Below are 23646 nucleotides of genomic sequence, written 5' to 3'. Positions count from 1 at the left end.
ACTGAAATCCTCTGTCTAATCTTTCATGAGGCCCTCTCCTTTTCTTTCACAGCATACCATGCAGTTCATAATAAGCCACTTGTGTTACTATTGTTGAATGTCTGCTTTGCTCTGTAGCATGAGAGCTGCATGAGGCAGTTTCTGTTCACTGCTGCATCCCTAGCATCTTGCATAGGGTAGGTGCTAGGAAAATATTTGCCTATTGCCTGAATACAATTTAGAAGATTCCTGTAAGGTTTGTTGGAACCAGGAAGAGTCCTTGGCAGCCCTCTGGCAGGCCTTCCATCTACCAATATCATGTAGAGCTGGGTGTTGTGTTCCTAGCATGGTTTCTATTCACTTCTAAGTTGAACTCAGCACCCTGAATTATAAGTTATCTATTGAAAGACAGTGTTTCCCACTAGACTGTCTCATTCGTTTCTTCCATCACAGTGTCTAACATAGGTATTCAATAACTATGTGCTGAGGAAGCAAATAAGAGAAAAAGGAAGGGAAGAGGGAGAGATCAAATCAGTTCACTAAATGTAGAATCACTTCTTAGCCTCATGTAGCTAAATCCATCTCTCACCTTCAGTGCATTTTTAGCAACATGGTGAATCAAGAGAAGTGTCATCCTGGAAGTGCCCCACCTGGTGAGGGCAGGGTCCAAAGTCAATGGACAAAACAGGACATCTCTACTGCAGTTGGAGAAGACCATAGGCAGAGCCCAGGAGGTAAATGGTGCCCGACATGGAATACCTCTGAGACCACAGTCTCTGACCCTGACCCAGGATGATAGCAAGTTCATATACACTTAAGCAAATCCAGATGAGGCTCTTGCTTATGCTATGGAATGCCCAACTCCTTAATTAAGCTGCAAGAAACAGAGGCCAGAAATACACGTTTTTGTAAAATTTGCTTCTGACAATCTCCAATAAACTAAAACAGTTGAGCATACAGGATTTTCTGTTGTTTCTGCAAAGAGATAATTTGTTACATGGAAGCTCATTTGCTTATTTGGAGTAAACACTGCTTCAAACCCAGTAGAGATTAACACTCATGGCTGAGATGGATTGAGAAGGAAGAGACATAATACTTCACTGTTCTATTTACTATGTTAAATATAGAGTGGGAATTGATGAAAAATGTGCTGGAGTTCCCCGTGTGAGCCTAAGTGATGAACTGGGGTTTATTTGCCATCTGGCTTGTAAGCAGGGATTTTTTTTCCATGTCAGGAAAATGCCACCTTCAGAACTATTGCTTTACAGACATCTGTTTATCAGACCTTTGCCTGAATGAATTATTCAGAATATGCTTAAGGTTGTAACTTACCTGACATATGGAAATGTAAAGTTGCATATTGAATGTCGGCATATATCTGTCTACATAAAATCAGGTGTCATACTCAAAGCCCAGAGTGTTGCAACTTGGTAGGTGACGCTTTAAGTACTTGGGATATTAATTGCTCTGCCCCTATGTGCCTCTTGGTTGTTGAAAATCAATCTGTGGAGGTCCATGCGACTCCAGTTTTCTGTATTGGTGCAACTGCTTATTCCTATTTTGTCCCTTATAGCCATAATGTAAAACTCTTTGCAGGTAATGTGGGTTTCACAGTAAAACTCCAGCATTAGTTCTGTTCATCAAACAAGTGGAACTCTGGTAATTTCCAGAGGAAATGTTTCCTGGGTATAATGAGAAGACCTAGGAAAGAGAAGGGGTCTTCATGCAAGTAGGGCTTCCAAATAACTCCTGGACCCACCAGACCATCAGGACACTGCAGCAAGGATGTGCAACAAATATAGGCTTTAGCATTGCCCTCCGAATAGTACACTGTTCTCCATTCATTCACTCCTTCCTCCATTGGACATTGATTGACAGCACCTACCATGAGCCAGATTTTAATGGTGTAGATTCTGTCTACCTCATATCATCACGGAACTTACATGGGAGTTGGGAAGAGAGACTTAAAATGATCAGCACAATTAACATATAACTTCAAACTGAGATGAGAGCTCCTATGGAAAAGAACAAGGGTCTGTGAGAGTCTGTCTTGAAGGAGATTGGACCAAGACTTCAAGGGGAGATTCTCAAAGGAGGTGACTCTGAGACTGCCATTAAAAGGGTGAGCAAGGATCTCCCTTGTCCAGGAAGGGGAGAAGGACTCTTTCAGATGGGAGGGAAGCAATTAGAGAAGACCAAGCAAATGGAAGGAAGCCTTATGTCAAAATCTGGGTGCTAGAGGGCTCATGTAGCATTTCATGAACTATGCAGAGGGCAGTTTGGTGGCAGCCAGGAGGGCTCAGTGGAGAGAAGGGCTGACTGCATCTGGAAATGTCTGCAGGCCCAGACTCCTGGGTCTTGCAGGCTGGGGTAAGGAGGTCAGTGTTGATGCATTAAGAGCATCAGGAAACCATTAATAATATTCTAACCAAGATGCAGATGATCATCCCACTTTAACTTTCAAAATATCCCTAAATCTACCCTCATTTCCTTTTTGTTTTTGAAATTCCCTAATGTCTAATGGTCACTGAATGCTTGTGGAATAATTCCTGATGTGAGGAACCATTTTGATGAGACATGAAGTCCATGTGAGTTCCAGAAAGGGTCCCAGGATGACTTACCAGGTCTCAGTAAACTTCTATACATGTCCCTGGGACATGCCTTTAGATCACCTGGTGTTGGCTTTACTTAAGGCACAAATCAAGAGTGGCCTCTCAGGATATTTTGAAGGCAGCAGAGCAGACACAGGTGAGGGATGAAGAGCATGGCAGAGAGGAAAAAAGGAGTGGGAGAGGAAGGCTGAGTACCTTTGGTGGCTGCTGCTGTTCAGCCAGAGAAGAAGGCAGGTTCCATCTCCAATGGGGCTGTTAACTAGTGGAGCTCACTGTTTGCAGAGGATCATAGACCATGGAAGTAAAGAGCTTCTAGATTAGGGATGATATCTGTTGTTCAAGAAGGTTGGGACCATTTGGAGGTACATTCCTACAAATCCAATGTCCACATTCCAAGGAGCTGCCATTACTCTCACAAAACACAGCCTATGCACAGTAGTCCACTATTATACCCAGGGATACTTTCCAAGACCCCCAGTCAATGCCTGAAACTGAAGATAGCACTGAACCCTATATATACTATGTTTTTCCCTATGTGTATAGACCTTTTAACCAAAAGAAAGCACTTTCTGACTTCCTTTCGCATATCCAAATTGCCAGCATCACTATTCTTGCGCTCTGGAGCCATTATTAAATAAAATAGGGATGTCTTGAACATGATCCTGAGACAGTCATTCAAATTACCGATACAGTGACTGAGAAACTGGTATGTGGCACATACTCATACAGCATGGATGCTTTGATCAAGGGCATGACTTGTGTCCTTGGAGGACGGAGCAGGATGGCGAGACATTTCATTATAGTGCTCAGAGCAGTGCACAATTTAAAACTGAAGACTTATTTGTTTCTGAAATTTTTCCTTTAATATTTTCAGACTGCGATTGGCCATCTGTGACTGATACCACAGAATGTGAGACAGTAGATAAGGGGGGGCTAGTGTAAGCCCCAACCTGAAGCAGCACAGGGACAACACACCCCCGAATGACTTAGCCAGAGCAGAAAGTGGGATGTTCTTATTTGCTTCTTTCTCACCTCGAAGTGTAGTTCTCAGATAATTTTAACCACTTTATTGAGGTATATTCAATATGCCCCAAAATGCACATATTCAACATATACAAATTGATGCATTCTAACGTATGCATTCACCCATGATACTATCACCGGAATCAATATAACAGACATATTCATCACCTCTAAAACGTTGCTTGTGTCTCTTTGTTTTTTGGGGTTTTTTTTTGTATTTTTTTGGTAAGAATACTTAACGTGAGATCTATCCTCTTAACAAAATTTTAAGAACACAGTGCCGTACTGTTACCATAGGCCCAATGCTGTACAGCAGATCTCTTGAACTTAGTCATCTTGCATAACTGAAACCTGATACCCACTGAATCAGTCCTCATTTCTCCTTCTCTCAACTGCTGGCCACATCTGTCTTAGTCTCTGCACCTATGAGTCTGACTATTTCAGATTCCACATGAAAGTGGAATCATGTAGTGTATGTCTCTCTGTGACTGGCTCATTCCACTTAACATAACGCACCCTGGGTTCATCCAATCACAAAGGGCAGGATCACTTTCTTTTTTAAGGTTGAAGAGTGTTACCTTGTATAAAATATACCACTTTCTTTATTTGTTCATTTCTTAGATAATTTAAAAAATCCAAATGAAAGGCTGTGTGTGTGTGTGCATTTCAGCAGCAACTTGCTACACTGTATACGTTAGGTATACAGGGGTGTGTTCTGGCCTATTATTTCCAGGACTTCTGCTGTTGAATCCTGTTCTCTGGGAAGCTCGAGTGGAAAGCTTAGAAAACACAGACAAAGCTACTGTTTGGGAAAGCATCTTCCGTCACCTCTCCCATTTCCTCGACATTTCTGTTCACAGGGACCCTCTGCTTTGCACCTGCTGGGGAGACCAGCTCACCCACTGGAGGCCACTAACTCTGCAGGAAGCCTAAAGGGGATGAAATCAAAGTGGTTAATTTTGTTAGAGAAGAATTGTTTTGTTTTGTGCTCGGCGAGGTTTCTCTCTATTATAGTTTTCTACAAATCCCCCTGTTCCCAATTCCCTCAGACAACAAAACTACAATTTGTTGGATAAACAAAACCAGTGGGGATGAAACCTCCCTGGCAGCCAGTCTGTCAGAGGCCCTGTGCTTGTTAGCATGGTAAAAGAGTTAGAGGATTCCTTCAAGTTATACAAAATTGAATTACTTAATAAACTTGGTGTAACTTTCATCCCTGGGAGTCAGTGCTGGAAAAAAAAAATCCAGTAAGGCTATTTTGCAGCATTAGCATTTTTGCATTTGGGAAGGAAGTTCAAACCCTATTGTTCTTTCTTTCTTTTTTTTTTCTTTCTAAATAGCAAGTGTTTCTTAGCCATTGCTTTCTTTCTAACTGGTGTGACTGTAACTTGAAAAAAAAAGTTGCTTGGTTACCCTTTCAAATCATATAGCTACTATGTGGAACTTCCTATTTATTCAAATTCTGTCCCCCTTAATAATATCTACCCACCCCATCAACACAAAAAGGGGAAAAAAGGCAGATGGCAGGTTAACCATGCATAGTAGTAAGAATTTTACAAATGCCTGAGGCGAGTTCACTGCCGTGGATGGAAATGATATCTTCGGCAGATAGACCCAGCCAGCCACTACCTAAGAAACATGCTGTTTCCACATCATGTTATTAATAGCTGAGGGCTATCTGTTTATTCCCTGGGCCTCTGCTGTTCCCTAGAAGCAAAGTCAGTGTCCATACACTTTCTCTGAAGTGACACCAGTGTTTCCGAGACAAGCTTTGTCAGGAGACAGGCTGCATTATGGAGGAATCCGGTGCCTTCCACTTGTCAGGCAAACTGCCCAACAGAATCAAGAACAGTGAGCAAAATTCCACCTGCTACTTCATTTTAGATGGAATACTTTATCATTTTGTAATACCCCACTTAGAAGTGTGAATGGCACTGATGTGCTTAAATAGTGCATTGGAGAAAAATCAACTCAAATCTGTAGAAGGTATCCAACCTATGGGCAACCCCCAAAAACAATTTATTAGCCCAAAAAAATATGGAGCAGAAGGATTAAAAATGTATGCTTGTTCACTAGGGTAATAAAATTGTATTCAATTATGTCACTGGCACAATCTGATGATTGTTGAAAACTCGGTAATAACCCCCAAACTCATAAAATATCCAGGATAAACAATGCTAGAAGGAAATGATGGGGAAATAGCCTCTAGCCTGTGGAAACGTGGCTTTATTTTGAAATAATGTGAAATAATAGTATATGCATAAAAACATCAGGTTAGCTTACATAACCACACTCGAACCTTCAGAAACTTTTCTTTATGTTTCTGTCAGTAGTGTTTGCAGTAAATCACAAGCCCTGATAGACTTAGGGCTTCCTAAGGACAGAGGCAGCCCTTTCTTCATTTTTGAACTCTTGGCACTTGCCTAAAGCCCAGCTCAGAACCACTGCTCCATAAATATTTGTAGAACTACATTTTGAAAAGTAAATATTCATTTAATAACTCCATCTCCTCTCTCTATGTCAGTGATTCTCAACCAAGGGTGATTTTGCTTCCCGAGGGATGTTTAGTAATAACTGGAGATATTTTGGTTGTTACCAGTTGGGAGGAGGAGGGCGTGCAACTGGCATCTGTTGGGTGGAAGCCAGGGAGGCACAGCAGTGCTGAGACTGAGTTTTTACCAGTTCCTGGTACCTAGCGACCTTCATGTTGAGAAATACAGCACCCATTTGTCCTTGAGAGAACTGTTGCATCCCTGTGTCCATTTGCTAGGCTGCCATAACAAAGTACCACAAACTGAATGGCTTCAATAACAGACATTTTTTGTTTCACAGTTCTGGAGGCTGAAAATCTGAGATCAAGGTGTTGGCTGGGCTGATTGCTTCTGAGGGCTGTGAGGGAGAATCTATCCTGTGCCTCCCTCTAAGCTCCTGGTGGTTTGCTGGCAATCTTTGACATTCCTTGGCCTGTAGAAGCATCATCCTGATCTCTGCCTTCATCTTCATGCAGGGTTCTTCTTGTGTGTGTCTGTTTCTGCATCCAAATTCCCCCTTTTCATAAGAACACTAGTCATATAAATGAACTTATTATAACTTAATTATCTGCCAAGACCCTGTGTTCCAATTAGGCCACATTTGCAGGTACTAGGGGTTAGGACTTTGGTATCTTTCAGCTGGGAGGACACATTTAAACTCACTAACATCATTTTTTCTCTAGCCCTGCAGCTTATATCTGTTATTTCCCCCAAGCACTGACTGCACTGTCCAGAATCTGACATTTTATCTTCCCACCTCCAGCCTCTTGGGGTCCTGTCTGTAACTCGAGGACAAGACCCACATCCAGTCTTGACCGTGCCTGGCCCCTCCAGGACACTACCTTTGTATTCATCCTTTCCTCTGTTTAAGCAGCTTTTCTTCCCACCCTCCCTCCCTCTCTCCCTCCCTCCCTCTCTCCCTCCCTCCCTCCCTTCCTTCCTTCCCACCAGAAACCTTGTACTTAGCTACCTAGACCCTGAAATGTGACCTCTTCCATTCTTTACCCCTACCAAATCCAGTCCTCTGTGATAGTATGTCCTGGTTGCAGTCTATGACCCAGCACTTACTGATCCACACTCCTCCCCCAAACCATATTTAAGAGAACTGGGAGTATCTTATCTATGCACTTGGCTATGTACATATCTATGTACTTAACTATATACTATCGTAATACATAGTACTATATATTATGTATTCCTCAATGAATAACTGTTGAAATAGGTTAGTGAATCCTATTTCATCTCTTCTAGAAAGTTATCCCTCCAAATATCTGAACAGAGTCCTGTGGGGATGAGGAGGGCAAGTTCTGGGGTCAGAATGCCTTGTCTTAAGTTCTTGTTCACCTCATAGGCTCACCGTGCAGTCTTGGGCCACTTCATCTCTCTGTACCCCATTAACTATGAAAGGAGATGGTTGTAATATCAACTTCACAGGCATGTTGTGCAGATAACACGAGTTCATACCTGTAAAGAATTTCAAACAGTCCATGAACATGTTAAGCATTTGCAAATGTGGCCACTCTGATAATTTAGCATCACCCATGCTCCCCCCACCTCCTCTCCCAGTGGCTCCATTCTGCTTCTAAACATGCCCAGATCTCCCTTTCTGTATTAATTTTCTGCTGCAGCTGTAACACATAACCACAAACTTAGTGGTAATCTGAAACAACACAAATGTGTTTTGGTTGCCATCTGGAAGTCTCAAGTCCAAAATGAGCCTCACTGGGGTAAAATCAAGATGCCAGCAGGGCAGCATTCCTTGTGAAGACTCAGAGAGGGTCCCATTTCCTGCCTTTTCCAGCTTCTAGAGGCACATGGCTCAAGGCTCCTTCCTCCATCTTCAAAGCCAGCAGTGTATATTCTTTTTTTTTTAATTTTTAAAATATGTTTATTGATTTTAGAGCGAGAGGAAGTGTGGAGAAAGAGAGAGACACTGATGTGAGAGAGAAACATCAATAAGTTGCCTCCCATATTAGTCCTGAGCAGGGATTAAATCCGCCACCTGGGCATGTGTGCTTACTGAGAATCGAACCCATGACCTTTTGTTGCACAAGATGACGTTCCAGCTGACTAAGCCACACTGAGCAAGGCAGCAGTTTAGGTTCTTGAAATCTCTGATTCTGACACCTGCCTTAGTCATCCTCTTCTCTGGTCCTCTTGCCTTCTTCTTTTAAGGATATATGTGATTATATTGGGCCTGCCATCAGTTATGAAGATTTGTTAGAAAACAATCTTCTAACTCCTGACTCTTAACCACATCTGCAAAGTCTCTTTTGCCATGTAAGGTAACACACTCTCGGGTTACAGGGATTAGGATGTAGACATCTTTTGAGGGGGTGATGATTCTGCCCACCATATCTCTACAGGGATTTGACCTGTATGATGGGCTTGGAGCCAGTAAACATGTGTTTATATTCTGGCTCTGCCACCTAGAAGCTGTGTGGCCTTGTATGGGACATGTGACCTCCCTGCACCTGATCTCTGCTCAGCAAAAGAGGAGTGAGAGAGCAGGCAGTGAGGAAAGGGCAGTAGGAGAGCTCTGTGCCTGGCCAAGCACATCCTTGGTTACTAGTGGTTCTTTGACTCTTCTCTCTGTTCTTTTCCCAAAATTGAGCCCTTCCTTTACTGCCTGCAGCCAACAGCCTTCTGCTTGTCTAAAGGAAGGAAGGACCGCAGTTGACACCCCCTACCCTGGCCACCCAGTGTGACCCTCTGCCTTTGCCTTTACTTTGTCACCTTGGCTAATTATGTTTGGGAAGGATTTGCTTTTTGTTTGCTTAGCAGACTTCATAAAGTATTTCTGATTTCTCATAGTGCTCCACAGGCAGATCTCTCTTCAAAGCAAAAACGTTGTTTGTTTGGTCAGTTTACCTCCTGTTCATTAGTCTTGCCTCCGAAGGTCGCAAGTCCCCGAGTAGAGAATGACATTCATGGAGATCAAAACCTGGGCAGCTTGAAACCTAGGAACCCGCGGAGAGATTGGGCACACTAGCAGGGTTCTGATGGAACTCCAGGAAGGAGAAAAAGCAGACTCAAGCAGAAAATGAGAAAAAAAAAAGGAATGCTAAGGGGAGCCTGATGAGATGATTAACCCACATTTGCAGTTCATGCATTTTTGTCAAACTTCCAGAATAATTTTGGGAGTTGGGCACAGAGCATCTCTTTCAAGGCAAAGAGTAAATGCTGGGTTTCCTGATTCATCAGCTCTGGGATGGATCTCTATCATTTACATTTGCAGCAAGTCCCTGTGTGATGCTGACATTGCTGGGGCACTGAATTTTGAGGGCCACTGGGCTAGTGAGATGAGATGTCTGTCCTATGAGTAAAGGTGTCTGAAGATCCATTCCAGCCCTAGGGCTCAGACAAATCAGATTTCATGCTGCTAGGAATGCCTGCATAACTGTACTAAATACTTTCCCAGGTTTAGGTACAATTCTTGCCTGCAAAGAGTTTATAGTCAAATCAGAGAGAGGAAAATTGCACATCAGAAAAGCAGCTAGAATTTTATATCCTAGAGACTACAAAATTGAACTCAGGCTTCACTTTCTCTTTGAATTTCTCCCTGGCTACCACAGTCAGAAAAAATTCTCTCCTTTTAATCCTCATTGTGTCTGGGGCATTATCTCTCTTCTTCTGGCCCTTGTCAGGCTCTATATAAGAAACTGTTTCCCATTTCTCTCTTTCACTAGGCTGCAAAATGTCTGAGGTCTAGGATCTCATGCTAATTATCTTAGTTGCATATAGTGAGTGCTCAATAAATACCCGAGAAGTGAATGAATGCAGGAAGGGCCAAATAAGTAAAGGAGACAATACGATTAACCGGAAGTTCCATAAGAATAAAGAATTTGTGTTCCTCTTAATCGAGAAACCTCCCTTTATCAAGTAGCTTTTCTGGACATCCCAAAGAAACTAACACCTTATCCATGATTGAGTCACATAGCCAAACCTAGCTGCAGACAATGCTGAGAAGTGTAGTCTTTTTTTTTCCTGTGGGGTAATATAACCAGTTAAAAGGAAGGAAGGTAAGAGTGGATATTGGGCCCTGACTGGTGTGGCTTGATGAGTTGGGAGTTGTCCTGCAAACTGAAAGGTCACCAGTTCAATTCCTGTCAGGGCACATGCCTGGACTGTGGGCCAGGTCCATAGTTGGGGATGTGAAAGAAGTAACGGATGGATGTTTCTCCCCTCTTTTTCTCCTTCCCTTTCCCTCTCTCTAAAAAATAAATAAATAAAATCTTTAAAAACAAAGAGTAGATATTGGGCTGACAGCCAGCAGTATCTGCCACATGGGGAACAGGATTCTGAAGGGTGGAGGGGAATCTGGAAAGATGGCCCCCAGGCAGGAGAAACAAGGTGGAAAGCCGTCTGTCTTCAAGGCCTTTATAAGGCTGAGGAAGGACTAGGCCTCTCTGTGTGTCATTTAAAAATAAACAAAAACAAAAACAAAAACAGAGTTTCAGAGATTGTTTTCTGTTCACCCATTTAAATGAAACAAGGTAGCACTTTTAATCTGTTTCCACAGTAATAGCCTATTGACACTTGGCAAAAGTTCCACTAGAGCATCAGGCCATGGTTGCATTTAACACCCCTGTGAAGGGGAGGCCCGGGCCAGTGGCTGCCGTGTCCACCGGCCCTCCCAGTGTCTGTCATGGCAAGCCCACCTGTCTGTGATATTGCCCTTTTAATTGGTATCCCCTACCAGACCCTGAGAATGTTGATATTCTCCCTACCCAACCCCCATCCTTGTACTCCTTACTGCCCAGCCCCTTTGCACAGTGCCTGGCACCCAGCCCATCCTTTGAGGGAGAGATTCTGAGTCAGCAGCATCTCCAGGCCTTCCTCAGAGATGCCCAAATACCAGGGCCCGGGATTCTGCCTACATGACTGCAAATCAGCAGCCCCTGGGTTTGCCCTATGACCAGTGAGTCTCCCTCTGAGAAGCCCTTTGTGTCCCCCATTCTAAGTCAGACTGAGCAAGCCCCACCCTCCCTACATCCTCTCCTACACAGAGCTTCTGGGCAGCCAGTGGTTAAGTTCATGGTGAGAAGCCATTGTGTGTGAAACACACAGGGACAGCAGGCACGCAAAACTACTTCCCTGCCCTGCATGTGGCATAATTGTATTTTCAGGGAGGGCTGATCTATTAGCCAGGTACAGGTCTCAACTGTGTAACTTTTATAAAGGAAACACTAAAGGCCTCTCAGGGTGAAGGATATTATAATTATGGATGATTTATAGTCTCCAGCTAATGTATACATTGCACTTTGGGAGAATGTTCTACTTGATGTGGCCAGAAACATTAAGCAAAAACAGTGTTGTGGCTTGGGTTAGAAACTCATCTTTTGTTTTATGTCCAATCTATCCAGTGCTAAAATATTTGGAATGATATGTCTGCATGCTGCTGTGAAGGAAATATGAATATAATATGTACGTTTCTGATTCAGACCAATTGTAATTTCCTTCTAAAATACCTCACTAGTTTAGCATGTTCATTCCTCAGTGAAATGTTTGTGGCATATTGCAGTACAAAAGAAAATAATAATAATAATTTCAGGGCTAATAGAGATCTTAGTGGTTATCTAGCCCAGGGTGTCCCAACTCAAATTACAATGTCCACTGGTAAGTGACCTAACTTTTATGATCTAGAATCCAGCACTTAGAGGAAAGAGGAAAAGGAGGAATAAGGAGTGAAAATCCATGAAGAGGGAATGCAGCCCCTTTGCCATATTACCCTGGTTAAGAACAGGCAGACACAGGGGTGAGTCCTACCTCCTACTACCTGGGCCACCTTTGATAAGTCACAGAATTTCCCTGGACCTCAGGGTTTGTGTTACCTGACCCAAGTTTCTGTGCCCAATGATTTGAAAGGCCAAAGCTAAAAAAAAAAAAGTCACAGTTGAGAGTAAGGAAAGATTTCTTGATCAAAAAGACACCAAGCAAGAAGATGAGAAATATAATAGTACCTCAAATTCATCTTGCTTGCTGGACTAGGTTTAAGGTTTTTAAGGTGTTTGGGGGGAACAGGTATGTGGAAGTGCTGGTGGGGCAAGTTTTAATTGGAGGACCTTGGAACTTGGCCATTTATGGTAAAGAGACATCAATACCAGATCTCCCTGGACAATAAACCCTTTGCTTCTGAAAGGGTTTCTTTGGGTGTTCAGGTTCCAGCTCTGTCCTGATCCTTTGGTTTTGGGTGTGGGTGGGGACTTTGGTTGCATGTGCAGCTGAAGGTCAAAGTTCCCTTCTCTGCCTGTGCTTTGGCTACAGGATTTCAATCTTGTTTTATTGTCTCTGAAAAGCAACTCACTATCTCTTTAAATAGGATAGGACCATTTTCAGCTGGTTCTATATTTACGTTCAGTCCATCAAAAGGGGGGTATGGTTCTACCTAATTCCAAGGTAGGCAGGAGCAAGTTTTCCACACCAAGCAATTCTCCACCAGCAGGGTGTCCTACAATTCAACTTATTTTGTACACTGTCTACCTGGAGACACCATCACCTCACACAGGTTAAGGACTCAGTCCCCCAAGACTGCCCCTTTCCATACACACACACACTCTCCAGACTTATATATCAAGTCACAGTTGACACCTGTTTCTAACTGACAGACTATAGATTAGAGGTTCTGACAATGTCCTCCTCAAGTTCAATTAATTTGCTAAAATGGCTTTGAGAACTCAGAGAAACATTTTAGTTGCTAAACACCTGTTTATTGTTAAGAGCATGTAACTCAGAAAGAGCCAGATGGAAGAGGTACATGGGGCAAAGCATGGGGAAAGGGCTCAGGACTTCAATGCCACTCTTCCCAAATCCCAAGGTGTTCACCAACCTGAAAGCTCTATGAACCCTTTACTTTACAATTTTCTAATGGAGGCTTCATTACAGAGGCGTGAGTAATTAAATTACTGGTCACTGGTGGTGGATTCAGCCTCTGGCACTATCTCCACCCCCAAAGTAGGGAGAGGTGTGGCAATGAAAGTTCCAACCCTCTAATCACATGGTTTGTTCTCCAGGCAACCGGACCTCCCTCCTAAATGAAGGCCAAAGGTCTTAATTAACATCTCAAGAGACACCTTTTGCTGCTCTTATCACAGAGCATATTCCAGGGGCTTCAGGAGCTCTGTGCCAGAAATAGGTGTGAAGACCAAATATGCATTTCTTATTATAAATCATAATACTACTGGAATCAAAACAGCTCCATCTTATGTGCGTGTCAGAGCAATAAGAGGTAATATATGCAAGTTACTGCTGTGGCTATTGTTAGGTCAGGGCCGCTCAAGAAACCAGACAGACACAGAGAGCTAAGGAGCAGGATTTATTGGAGTGGAATAAGAGGAAAAGGGACTCATTCAGTTGTTCTTAGGTCAGGTTTTTTAAGCGCAAAAACCTGAGAAGGATAACTGGTTGGGGTGTCAGAGTCTGATTGGCTAGAGCTGGTTGCTGGGTGCCATTTCTGCTGACCATTGTTCTTGATACATCTTGTCAGGCTCAAGTTAAAGCTGCATTCTGTTGTGCCAGATAAGGCCAACCCCAGACCCTAATCTTAGCCAGGCCTCTCTTTGTCCTGGGTAGGGTTGGCAGGCAGTTTCCCAGGCAGGCAATTTCCCAGACTACAGTTTCCCACAGTACAGTTTTCCAGCCTGGTGATTTTCCATTCCTGCTGGACCTACCTAACTCTGTCAGCCAGGGCATGGCCTAGGAGGAAACAGGCCTCAGCTGGTGAAAGTCAGCCTTGCTCACCACAGACAAGGATTGCAGAGTATTCATCATTTTACTATGTAAGGTCTGTGTTCTGAGGGAACTTGCCCAAGGTCATCTAGCTAATTAGAGAGGGAGCTGTGCTCTCTCCACTCAGGGTGGAAGCACTGATGTTTGTTTAGCTGTAACTTTAACAGACATCCTGAGATGATCTCCCTTGTTCTCCTACCAGCTGGATGAGGTCTCTGCTCCTAGGCACTTTCTGGAATTCCAGCAAAAAAAGGGCTTTTAATTGTTCCACTTACTGTGTCTTGAACTACGCAGAGATCTGCCTATTTCTTCCCAGGGGATGCAGCTCACTCTACATAGGAAAAAGGAAATAAATTCTAGTTTCCTAGAAGTGCATCACTGAAGTATCATCTTCTGACTTTTGCCATATCCACATATCACATTAATTATTCCTTTCTTGCTATTTTTCCTTGAATTGTTAAAAATTACCAACTGTGGAATCAATCTAACCAATGACCTGTTTTTGTTTAAAGATTTTATTTATCTATTTTTAGAGAGAGGGAAAAGGAGGGAGAAAGGGAGGGAGAGACACATCAATGTGTGGTTGCCTCTTACATGCCCCTTACTGGGGACCTGGCCCACAACCCAGCCATGTGCCCTGACTGGGAATTGAACCAGTGACCCTTTGATTCGCAGGACAGCACTTAATCCACTAAGCCATATCAGCCAGGGCCAATGACCTCTTTTTTTAAAATACACTTTTCTTTATTGAGATGAAATTCAAATAACATGCAATTAACCCTTTTAAAATGCATGATTCAGTGGCATTTAGTACATTCATGACATTGTACAACCACCAACACTTTCCAGTTTCAAAACATCTTTCTTTATTACCCTAAAAGAACACCTTGTAGCCATGGCTGGTGTGGCTCAATGGATTGAGTGCTGGCCTGCAAACCGAAGGATCTCTGGTTCAATTCCCAGTCAGGGTACATGCCTGGGTTACAGGCTAGGTCCCCAGTGCAGGGCACACCAAAGGAAACCACACATTGATGTTTCTCTCCCTCTCTTCCTCCCTCCCTTCTCCTCTTTGAAAATAAATAGATAAAATATTAAATAAAAAAAGAACATCTTGTACATGTTCAAGTAATCACTATTCATCCTCCCCTTCCTCCATTTCCTGGATAACCTCTAATCTGGTTTCTGTCTCTAGAAATTCATCAGTTCCAGATATTTTATATCAAAGGAATCATACAATTTCTGACCTTTTATATGACTTGTTTCACTAAGCATGTTTTAAATGTTCATCCAGGTTATAACATGTATCAATACTTGATTCCTTTTCATGGCTGAATAATATTCCATTGTATGGCTATACTGCCATTGGCTTCCCCTTAATTTTTTAAATTTTTTATTGTTATTATATTACTGTTGTCCCAAATTTTCCCCTTTAGCCCTCCTCTGCCCAGCTCACCCTCTGCTTCCACAGTCACTCGCTCCACCATTGTCCATGACTATGGGTCATTCATACATGTCCTTTGACTAGCCCCTTCCCCTTCTTTCCACCATTATTACTCTCTCCCTTCCCTCTGGTTGCTGCCAGTCTGTTCCATGTTTCCATGCTTCTGGTTCTATTTTGTTCATCAGTTTATTTTGTGCATTAGATTCCTCTTATAGGTGAGATCATATGGTATTTACTTTTCATCAAATGGATTATTGCACTTAGCATAATATCCTCCAGTTCTATGAATGCTGTTGCAAAAGGCAGGACTTTCTTCTTTCATTCTGCTGTGTAGTATTCCATTGTGTATATGTAGAACAGTTTTTTGATCCGCTTCTTTACTGATGGGCATTTACACTGTTTCCAGCACTTGGCTATTGTAAATGGCACTGTTATGAACATAGGGGTGCTTAAGTTCTTTTGAATTGGTGATTCAGGATACTTAAAGTATATTCCCAGCCATGGAATTGCTGGGTCAATAGACAGTTCCATATTTAGTTTTTTTGAGGAAATTCCATACTGTTTTCCACAGTGGCTGCACCAGTCCACATTCCTACCAACAGTGTACTAGGCTTCCCTTTTCTCCACATCCTCGGCAGCCCTTGTGGTTTGTTGATTTCTTAATGATGGCCATTTTGACAGGTGTGAAGTGATACCTCATTGTGGTTTAAATTTGCATCTCTATGATGACTGATGACATTAAACATCTTTTCATATGTTTATGAGCTATCTCTATGTCCTCCTTGGAAAAGTGTCTATTCGGGTCCATTGGCCATTTTGAATTGGATTGTTTGTCTTCCTGGTGTTGAGTTGTATGAATTTTTTATCTATTTTGGAGATTAAATCCTTGTCTGATGTATTGTTATCAAATATGTTCTTTCACATGCTCAGTTCTCTTTCCATTCTGATGATGGTTTCTTTGGCCATGCAGAAGCTTTTTAATTTGATGTATTCCCATTTGTTTATTTTTTCCTTTATGTCCTTTGCCTAGAAGATATATTGGCAAAAATATTGCTACATAGGATATCTGAAATTTTACTGCCTACATTTTCCTCTAGGACTTTTATAGCCACAACTTATATTTAAGTCTTTTATCCATTTTTAGTTTAGTCTAGTGTATGGTGTAAGTTTTTGGTCTACTTTGATTTCTTTGCATGTACCAGTCCAGTTCTCCCAGCACCATTTATTGAAGAGGCTATCTTTACTCCATTGTACGCTCATGCCCTCTTTGTCAAATATTAATTGACCATAGAGACATGGGTTTATTTCTGGGTTCTCTATTCTGTTCCATTGATCAATATGGCTGTTCTTATGCCCATACCAGACTGTTTGGATTACAGTGGCCTTGTAGTATAGTTTGGTGTTGGGTATTATAATCCTTCCTACTTTGTTCTTCTTTCACAAGATTGCTGAGGCTATTCAGGGTCATTTTTTGTTCCATATAAATTTTTGAAATATTTGTTCTATATCTGTGAAATATGCAATTGCTATTATAGTAGGAATTGCATTGAATCTATAGAATGCTTTGGGTATTATGAAAATTTTAATGATGTTAATTATTTTAATCCATGAACAAAGTACATACTTCCATTTATTTGTATCCTCCTCAATTTCTTTGTTCAGTGTTCTAATTTTCTGAGTACAAGTCTTTAACTCCTTGGTTAAATTTTGTCCTAGGTACTTTATTTTCTTGTTGCTGTAGTAAATGAGGTTTTTTCCCTAGTTTCTGATATTTCATTGTTGGTGTACAAAAATACCATCAATTTCTGGTATTAACTTTGTATCCCTCTATTTTGCCAAATTCATTACTAGGTCAAGTAGTTTTCTGGTGGAGACTTTATTGTTTTCTATGTACCCTATCATGTTGTCTGCAAATAGTAACAGTTTTATTTCCTCCTTTCCAATTTAGATACCTTTTATTTCCTTTTCTTATCTGATCATTGTAGCTAGAATTTCCAGTACTATGTTGAATAAGAGTGGTGAAAGTAGACACCCTTGTCTTGCCCCTGATCTTAAGGGGAAAGCTTTTAGGTTTTGCTCCTTGAGTATACTGTTGGCTACAGGTTTCTCATATATGACTTTTGTTATATTGAGGTATGCTCCCTCTATTCCCATTTTGCTGAGTGTTTGTATCATAATGGGTGCTGGACTTTATCAAATGCTTTTCTTAGTTTCTATTGGTATGAACATGTGATTTTTGCCATTCATTTTGTATATAAGGTGTATTATGTTAATTGATTTGCAAATATTGTACCATCTTGCATCCCTGGCATGAATCCCACTTGATCATGGTGTATGATATTTTTAATGTATTGCTGGATCCACATTGCCAATATTTCATTGAGGGTTTTAGCATCTATGTTCATCCAGATATTAGCCTTAATTTTCTTTCTTTGTTGTGTCTTTACCTGGTTTTGGATTTAGGATAATACTGGCCTCCTAAAAAAAGTTTGGGAGTCTTCCCTCTTCTTGAATTGTTTTGAAATAGTTTGAGAAGGATAGCAGTTAGTTCTTCTTTAAATGTTTGGTAAAATTTGCCTGTGAAACCATCTGGTCCAAGGCTTTTATGTGCCTGGAGTTTTTTGATCACTGCTTCAATTTCACTAGTTTTTATCAGTCTAGTTTTTATCAGGCTTTCTGCTTCTTCTTGATTCAGTTTTGGAAGATTATATGTTTCTAGAAATTTATTAATTTCTCCTAGGTTGTCCAATTTCTTGGCATATGGTTGTTCATAGTAATTTCTTATAATCCTTTGTATTTCTGTAGTATTGGTTGCAACTTCACCTCTTTTATTTCTGAATTTATTTATTTGGGTCATCTCTCTCTGTTTTTCGTGATGAGTCTGGTTAAAATCTTGTCAATTTTGCTTATCTTTTTAAAGAACCAGCTCCTGGATGCATTGATCCTTTGAATTGCTTTTTTAGTCACTACGACATTTAATTTTCCCCTGATCTTGGTTAGTTTCTTCCCTCTACTTATTCTGGGATTTTTTGGTTGTTGTTCCTCTAGCTCTTTTAGATATAGTGTTAGGTTGTTTATTTGAGATTTTTCTATCTCTTTAGGTAGGTTTGTATTGCTATGAACTTCCCTCTCAGGATTGCCTTCACTGTGTCCCATAGGTTTTGAGCTGTTGTGTGCTCATTACCATTTGTTTTTTAATACTTTTTGATTTCTTCCTTGATTTCATCGTTAACCTATTCATTATTTAATAACATGTCATTCAGTCTCCATGTATTTGAATGTTTGGGTTTTTTTTTTTGAGGTTGGTTTGTAATTTCAAGCCATTGTAATCTGAAAAGATGCTTGATATGATTTTAATTTTTCTTGAATTTTTTGATGCTTGTTTTGAGTCCTACCATGTGGTCTATCTTTGAAAATATTCTATATACATTTGAAAAGAATGTATGTTTCGCTTCTTTAGGGAGAAACGTTCTGTGCATATCAATTAAGACCATTTGATCCAGAATATTGTTCAATGCCACAATATCCTTGTTGACTCTTTGTTTGGAAGATTTATCCATTGTTGACAGTGGGGTTTAAAATCCCCTATGATGACTGTGCTGCTGTTGATACCTTTCTTGAAGTCTTCCAAGATTTCCCTTATATATTTAAGTGCTCCTTTGCTGGATGCATATATGTTTATAAGAGTTACATCCTCTTGTTGGACCACTCCCTTAAGTATTATATAATGACTTTTTTGTCTCTTGTTATGGCCTTTATTTTGAAGTCTATTTTGCCTGATATAAGTATTGTTACCTCAGCTTTTTTCATGTATGTTTGCTTAGACTATTATTTTCTGTCCCTTCACTCTCAGTATGTGTAGATCTTTTGTTCTGAGGTCTCTTATAGACAGCCTCTATGTGGGTTGTGTTTTCTTATTCATTCAGCTACCCTGCCTTTGATTGGAGCATTTAATTCATTTACATTTAAAGTTACTATTGATAAGAACTTATTCATTCATTTACATTTTTTGCCTTTGTACCTGTATTCCTCTCTCTTTTTCTTCATCTTCTTAGAGCCGTACCTTTAGCATCTCTTGCAATGCTGGTTTGTTGGAAAGGTGCTCTTTGAAACCTTTTTTTGGTCTGGGATGTTCTTTATTTTACCTTCCATTTTAAATGAAAGTCTTGCTGGGTAGAGCAATCTTGTCTTTAAGGCTTTACTTTTTATTACTTGGATTATTTTGTGCCATTCCCTTCTGACTTGTAGTGTTTCTACTGAGAAAATAGCCGATACCCTAATCAGAGCTCCCTTGTGTGTTACTAGCTTTTTCTCCCTTGCTACCTTTAAGATTTTCTCCATCTTCAAATTTTGCCATTTAATTATGATGTGTCTTGGTATGGGCCAATTTGGGTTTTTCTTGATTAGGACCCTCTGTGATTCCTGGGCTTGTGTGACTTTTTCCTTCACCAAGTCAGGCAAACTTTTTGTTGTTACTTTTCCAAACAGATTTTCTATCCCATGCTCCTATTCTTCTTCAGGTACCCCTATGATTATATTTCATGTTGTCATGCAACTCACTTAAACTATCTCCCTTCATTTTGAGTCTTGTTTGGTGTTGCTGTGTCTAGGTGTTTTTTTTCTACCTTCTCCTCCAACTTGCTGATTTTGTCCTCCACTTCATCTAAACTACTTTTAATTCATTCTAGTGTATTCTTCATTTCCTCCTGGCTCTTATTCATAGTTTCTATGTCCTTTTTCATGGTAATGAAGTTCCCACTATGTTCTTTATAGTTCCCATATAGTCCCTTGTAGCTCTCACTGAGCTCCTTGAGCATTCTTATAACCACTATTTTGAACTCTATCTCTGAAATATTACTTGCCTGAATTTCATTTAGCGCTCTTTTTAGGTATTCCTCCTTTCCTTTTGATTGGAGGTTGTTTCTTTGTCTCCCTATTTTCCGTGACTCATTTTGTTTGTTTCTGCATATTAGATTGATCTGCTTTGACTCCCTTCCTTCATGGTATGACCTTCAGTGGTAGGAGACCTGTGGGACTCAGTGGTGCAATCTCCTTGATCTCCCAAGCTGGATGCTCTTGGGATACCCTTATTGCTATTTATGTGGGCTCTCTTGTTGTAATTGGGTTTTGATTATTGTTGGGTCATTCTTGGGTGGGTTCTTTCCACCTACTGACTGACTGAGAACCATATCACCCACCATGTCTTGTCTGCTTTTATACAGGTACTGCCAGAACAAAACTAAACAACCCAGAAAACAAAGCCCACACCTGCAAAAATAACCCCCAACATAATCACACTATCAACAATGAATTAACAAATATTAATAAAGTTGGAAAGAGATTAAGACTATTATAAGAAAGGAAAAATGAATAAGAGGTGACTAACAGAAAGAAAAATGGTTTTGAGAGGGTAGAGGGAGGAGAAATAATAAAATAGAAACTAGGGAATAGAGACAAGGCAAAGAAAGAAAGAAAAGAAAATTTACATCATAAAAAAGGGAGGGAAGAAGGAAAAATGGAGTAAGAAAAAAGAAGAGTAAAATATGAGGTTTAAAAATAATGAAAAATTGGAACAAAGTTGAAGGAAAACCTCCACTACAGCAATATTAATGACAAATGATCAGAGATTAATAAAGGTGGAGAGGGAATAAGAGGGAGAAAAGAAAGAAAAGATTATGAGATGCCTAAAGGAAATAAAAGTGATTTTGAGAGGATAGAGGGAGAAGAAATAATAAGGGGAATGGAAACCAGGTTAAGACAGGGAAAGAATAAAATTTAAAATAAAAAAAAGGAAGGACAAGAAGTGGTCAAAATTGGAGTAGGAGACAGGTACAGTAAAATCTAAGACTTGAAATACAAAAATAGCGAACTTCTGGGAATAAAATTAAATGCAACAATCACCATATCAATGGCCAAAGAGCAAAGAGTGATAAACGTGGAGAGGGAACAAGGATACTATAAGAAAGGGAAAAAAATGTGAGATGACAAATGGCAAGACAAATGGCTTTGAGAGGCTGGAGGGAAGAGAAATAGTAAGAGTGTGGAATAGAAACAAGGTATAGAAAAGGAAAAATAACATTTAAAATACAAATAAGAAAAGGAAGAAAAAAGGCAAGATGGATTAAGACAAGGGAGGAATAAAATATGAGATTTGAAATAAACTAAAATAAAAAAGAGTGAAATAGTTAGAACAAACTTGAAGAAAAAGAAAAAAATGTTAAAAAACTGTGCAGGAGAAAAAATAATGTAAATAATGAAGAAAGCAATGATGGAATTCACCTCAGCAGAGTCTAGCATTTGCTCCTGTCTTCTCTTTCTGCATCCTCCCCTGCTATGTCAGGTAATGTCCTAGTCTAGCCATATGCAGCCTATTGGAGACTACAAGTGACCCACAGTCTGTGGCTACCCCCTTCAGACCTGGTTAGTCCCTACTGTTATGCCCTTTCCATCAGCACAAAGCCCAAGAGTGGTTCATCTGATGTCCAAGAGCACTGTCAGTACCACCTCCACCTGTCTCCAGAGGGGGACTCTGATGGAATTGGGAGGGTGGAATCCCTGGGTCAACCCCTGGGAAGCACTGTTTAGTCTTCAGGGAAGACAGTGGGAGTGGTTCCCCAAACCCTGGCCGCATGTCTTTGTCTGTTCCAGGTTATTTCCAATAAACTATAGTTTCCAATTAATTAGCTGTCTGTTTCCTACGAGGGGCCAATCTGTGTAAAAGGGTCAGCTCTTTCTTGCCTGGTGCAGACAACAGCTCTGTCTAGGTGCAGAGATTAGGCAGAGCCCTGAACCCCCCTTGTTGTGCCTGTCTCTAATCCCTCCGCTCTGCTGATTTTAGTGGATCAGGGCCCTAGGAACCAGCATAGCTCATAGCATCTGGTGAAAGTTTAGAATGGGCCCTTTTTTAGTTTCTCCTTCTTTCCCCCTGCAGATCTGCACCAAGTAGGGGGCTCCTGGGCCTGGCCTCACTGATATGTAGAGTCTGCAATCCCACAGGTGAGGGGTTGGGCACGCCTGCCTGTGAGGGGTCCTGCCTTCCTGTCTGGTTATAATGAATCTCAGGCATTCAGCTCCTTGTCATCCAGTCCCCAGCCTGCCACTCTTGAAGGATACTCAGACCCAAAGAACTCTCACTCTGCACAGCCTGCTGCTCACCAGCCATGCTATACTGGATCCCATAATGCCTTAACCATGCCACTTTCTGTTCTTCCTGTGAAGCTGGACTCAGTGAGACAAAACTGTGCTTTCACTCTGTTTTCTTTGTTGGCAGAGCCTCTGCACATGGGGTCCTTGCCCAGTCTTACCTCAGCTCCCCTTTTAAAAGAGTCTCCATGTGGACCCCACACTATGGCACTGAAACCTGAGAGTTCTCCATACACTCCTCCTCCCCTAAAAGCACTAAGTCTCTCTTGGTCAGGGCTGTCCACACTCTGCCAGAGCCTCAGACAGTTTCAGGAGAGAGTACCTATCTGAAACTCTCCCAGTAGGCACTGCAGCTATGGACGTGTTGCTCACTGTGTATGTGCAGCCTGAGTTTCTCAGACTTTATATATCCTTTTAAGTCTCCCCTGATCAGGGTTGGGGGTTTCCCTGTCTAAGACCAGAGCCCCACTCTGAGAGGGGCGAGAGCCACTAAGGTGCATTTTCTGTCTGTTCTCTCCTCTGTTGCAGGCACCATGCACTGGGCATTTTCCCCTCAACTTATAAAATCTTTTCCAAATGGTACAAAACATCCTCTGTACTCCTTGGCCTCAAAAATTCATATTAGCAGAGATTCAGTTGATTGTTCTGGTCACTTGTTGGGAGATCAGTTGAAAATCCATGCTGGGGGCACAAATAAGTGGGCTCAGCTTCCATCTACTTGGCCATCATCTTCTGATCCCCTAGTTTCCCCTTTAATCATTGAGGGACATAAGAGTTGTTTCTACTTTTTGACTTTTATGAATAATGCTGCTGTGAATATTCATGTACAAATTTCTAAGTGGATATATGTTTTCATTTCTCTTTGTCAACATAAGAAACATCCAATCATGTAAGAATTTTTATGAGTTTATTTGAGCCAAACTGATGACAATTGCCAGGAAGCAAAATCTCAATGGATTGAGGAAATGCTCTAGACAACAGCAGTTCTGCACCTTATTTTATACATCACAACCAAAAGAGAGGACATAAGTGGATTATATGAAATCCATCAGTGATTGATTAGGGAGGTGGGAGAAAGAAAGCAAAGCAAGGAGAAACCTCTGGGATTGGATAAAAAAGGAAAATGATAGACACATACTTCTTTTACATAGCTGGGTACAGGACAGTTAACAGTCAACAATTAACTCAA

The 23646-nt window shown here is 41.1% G+C and overlaps 1 protein-coding gene and 1 long non-coding RNA gene across 4 annotated transcripts in view; both read left to right on the top strand.

Moving 5' to 3' along the window:
* RBFOX1 (RNA binding fox-1 homolog 1) overlaps positions 1–23646 on the top strand; it is a 1508648-nt gene that overhangs the window by 780226 nt on the left and 704776 nt on the right. The window lies entirely within an intron of this gene.
* On the top strand, positions 3424–23328 carry LOC118499259. The gene is made up of 4 exons (XR_004901784.1): positions 3424–3434; positions 6469–6474; positions 8479–8481; positions 22639–23328. It is a non-coding gene; the product is annotated as an uncharacterized LOC118499259 (long non-coding RNA).

This window comes from Phyllostomus discolor, chromosome 3 (assembly GCF_004126475.2).
Source record: "Phyllostomus discolor isolate MPI-MPIP mPhyDis1 chromosome 3, mPhyDis1.pri.v3, whole genome shotgun sequence".
NCBI classification, from domain to species: Eukaryota; Metazoa; Chordata; class Mammalia; order Chiroptera; family Phyllostomidae; genus Phyllostomus; species Phyllostomus discolor.
The sequence above is the reverse complement of the archived record's forward strand: the minus strand, read 5'-3'. Positions and strand labels throughout refer to the sequence as shown.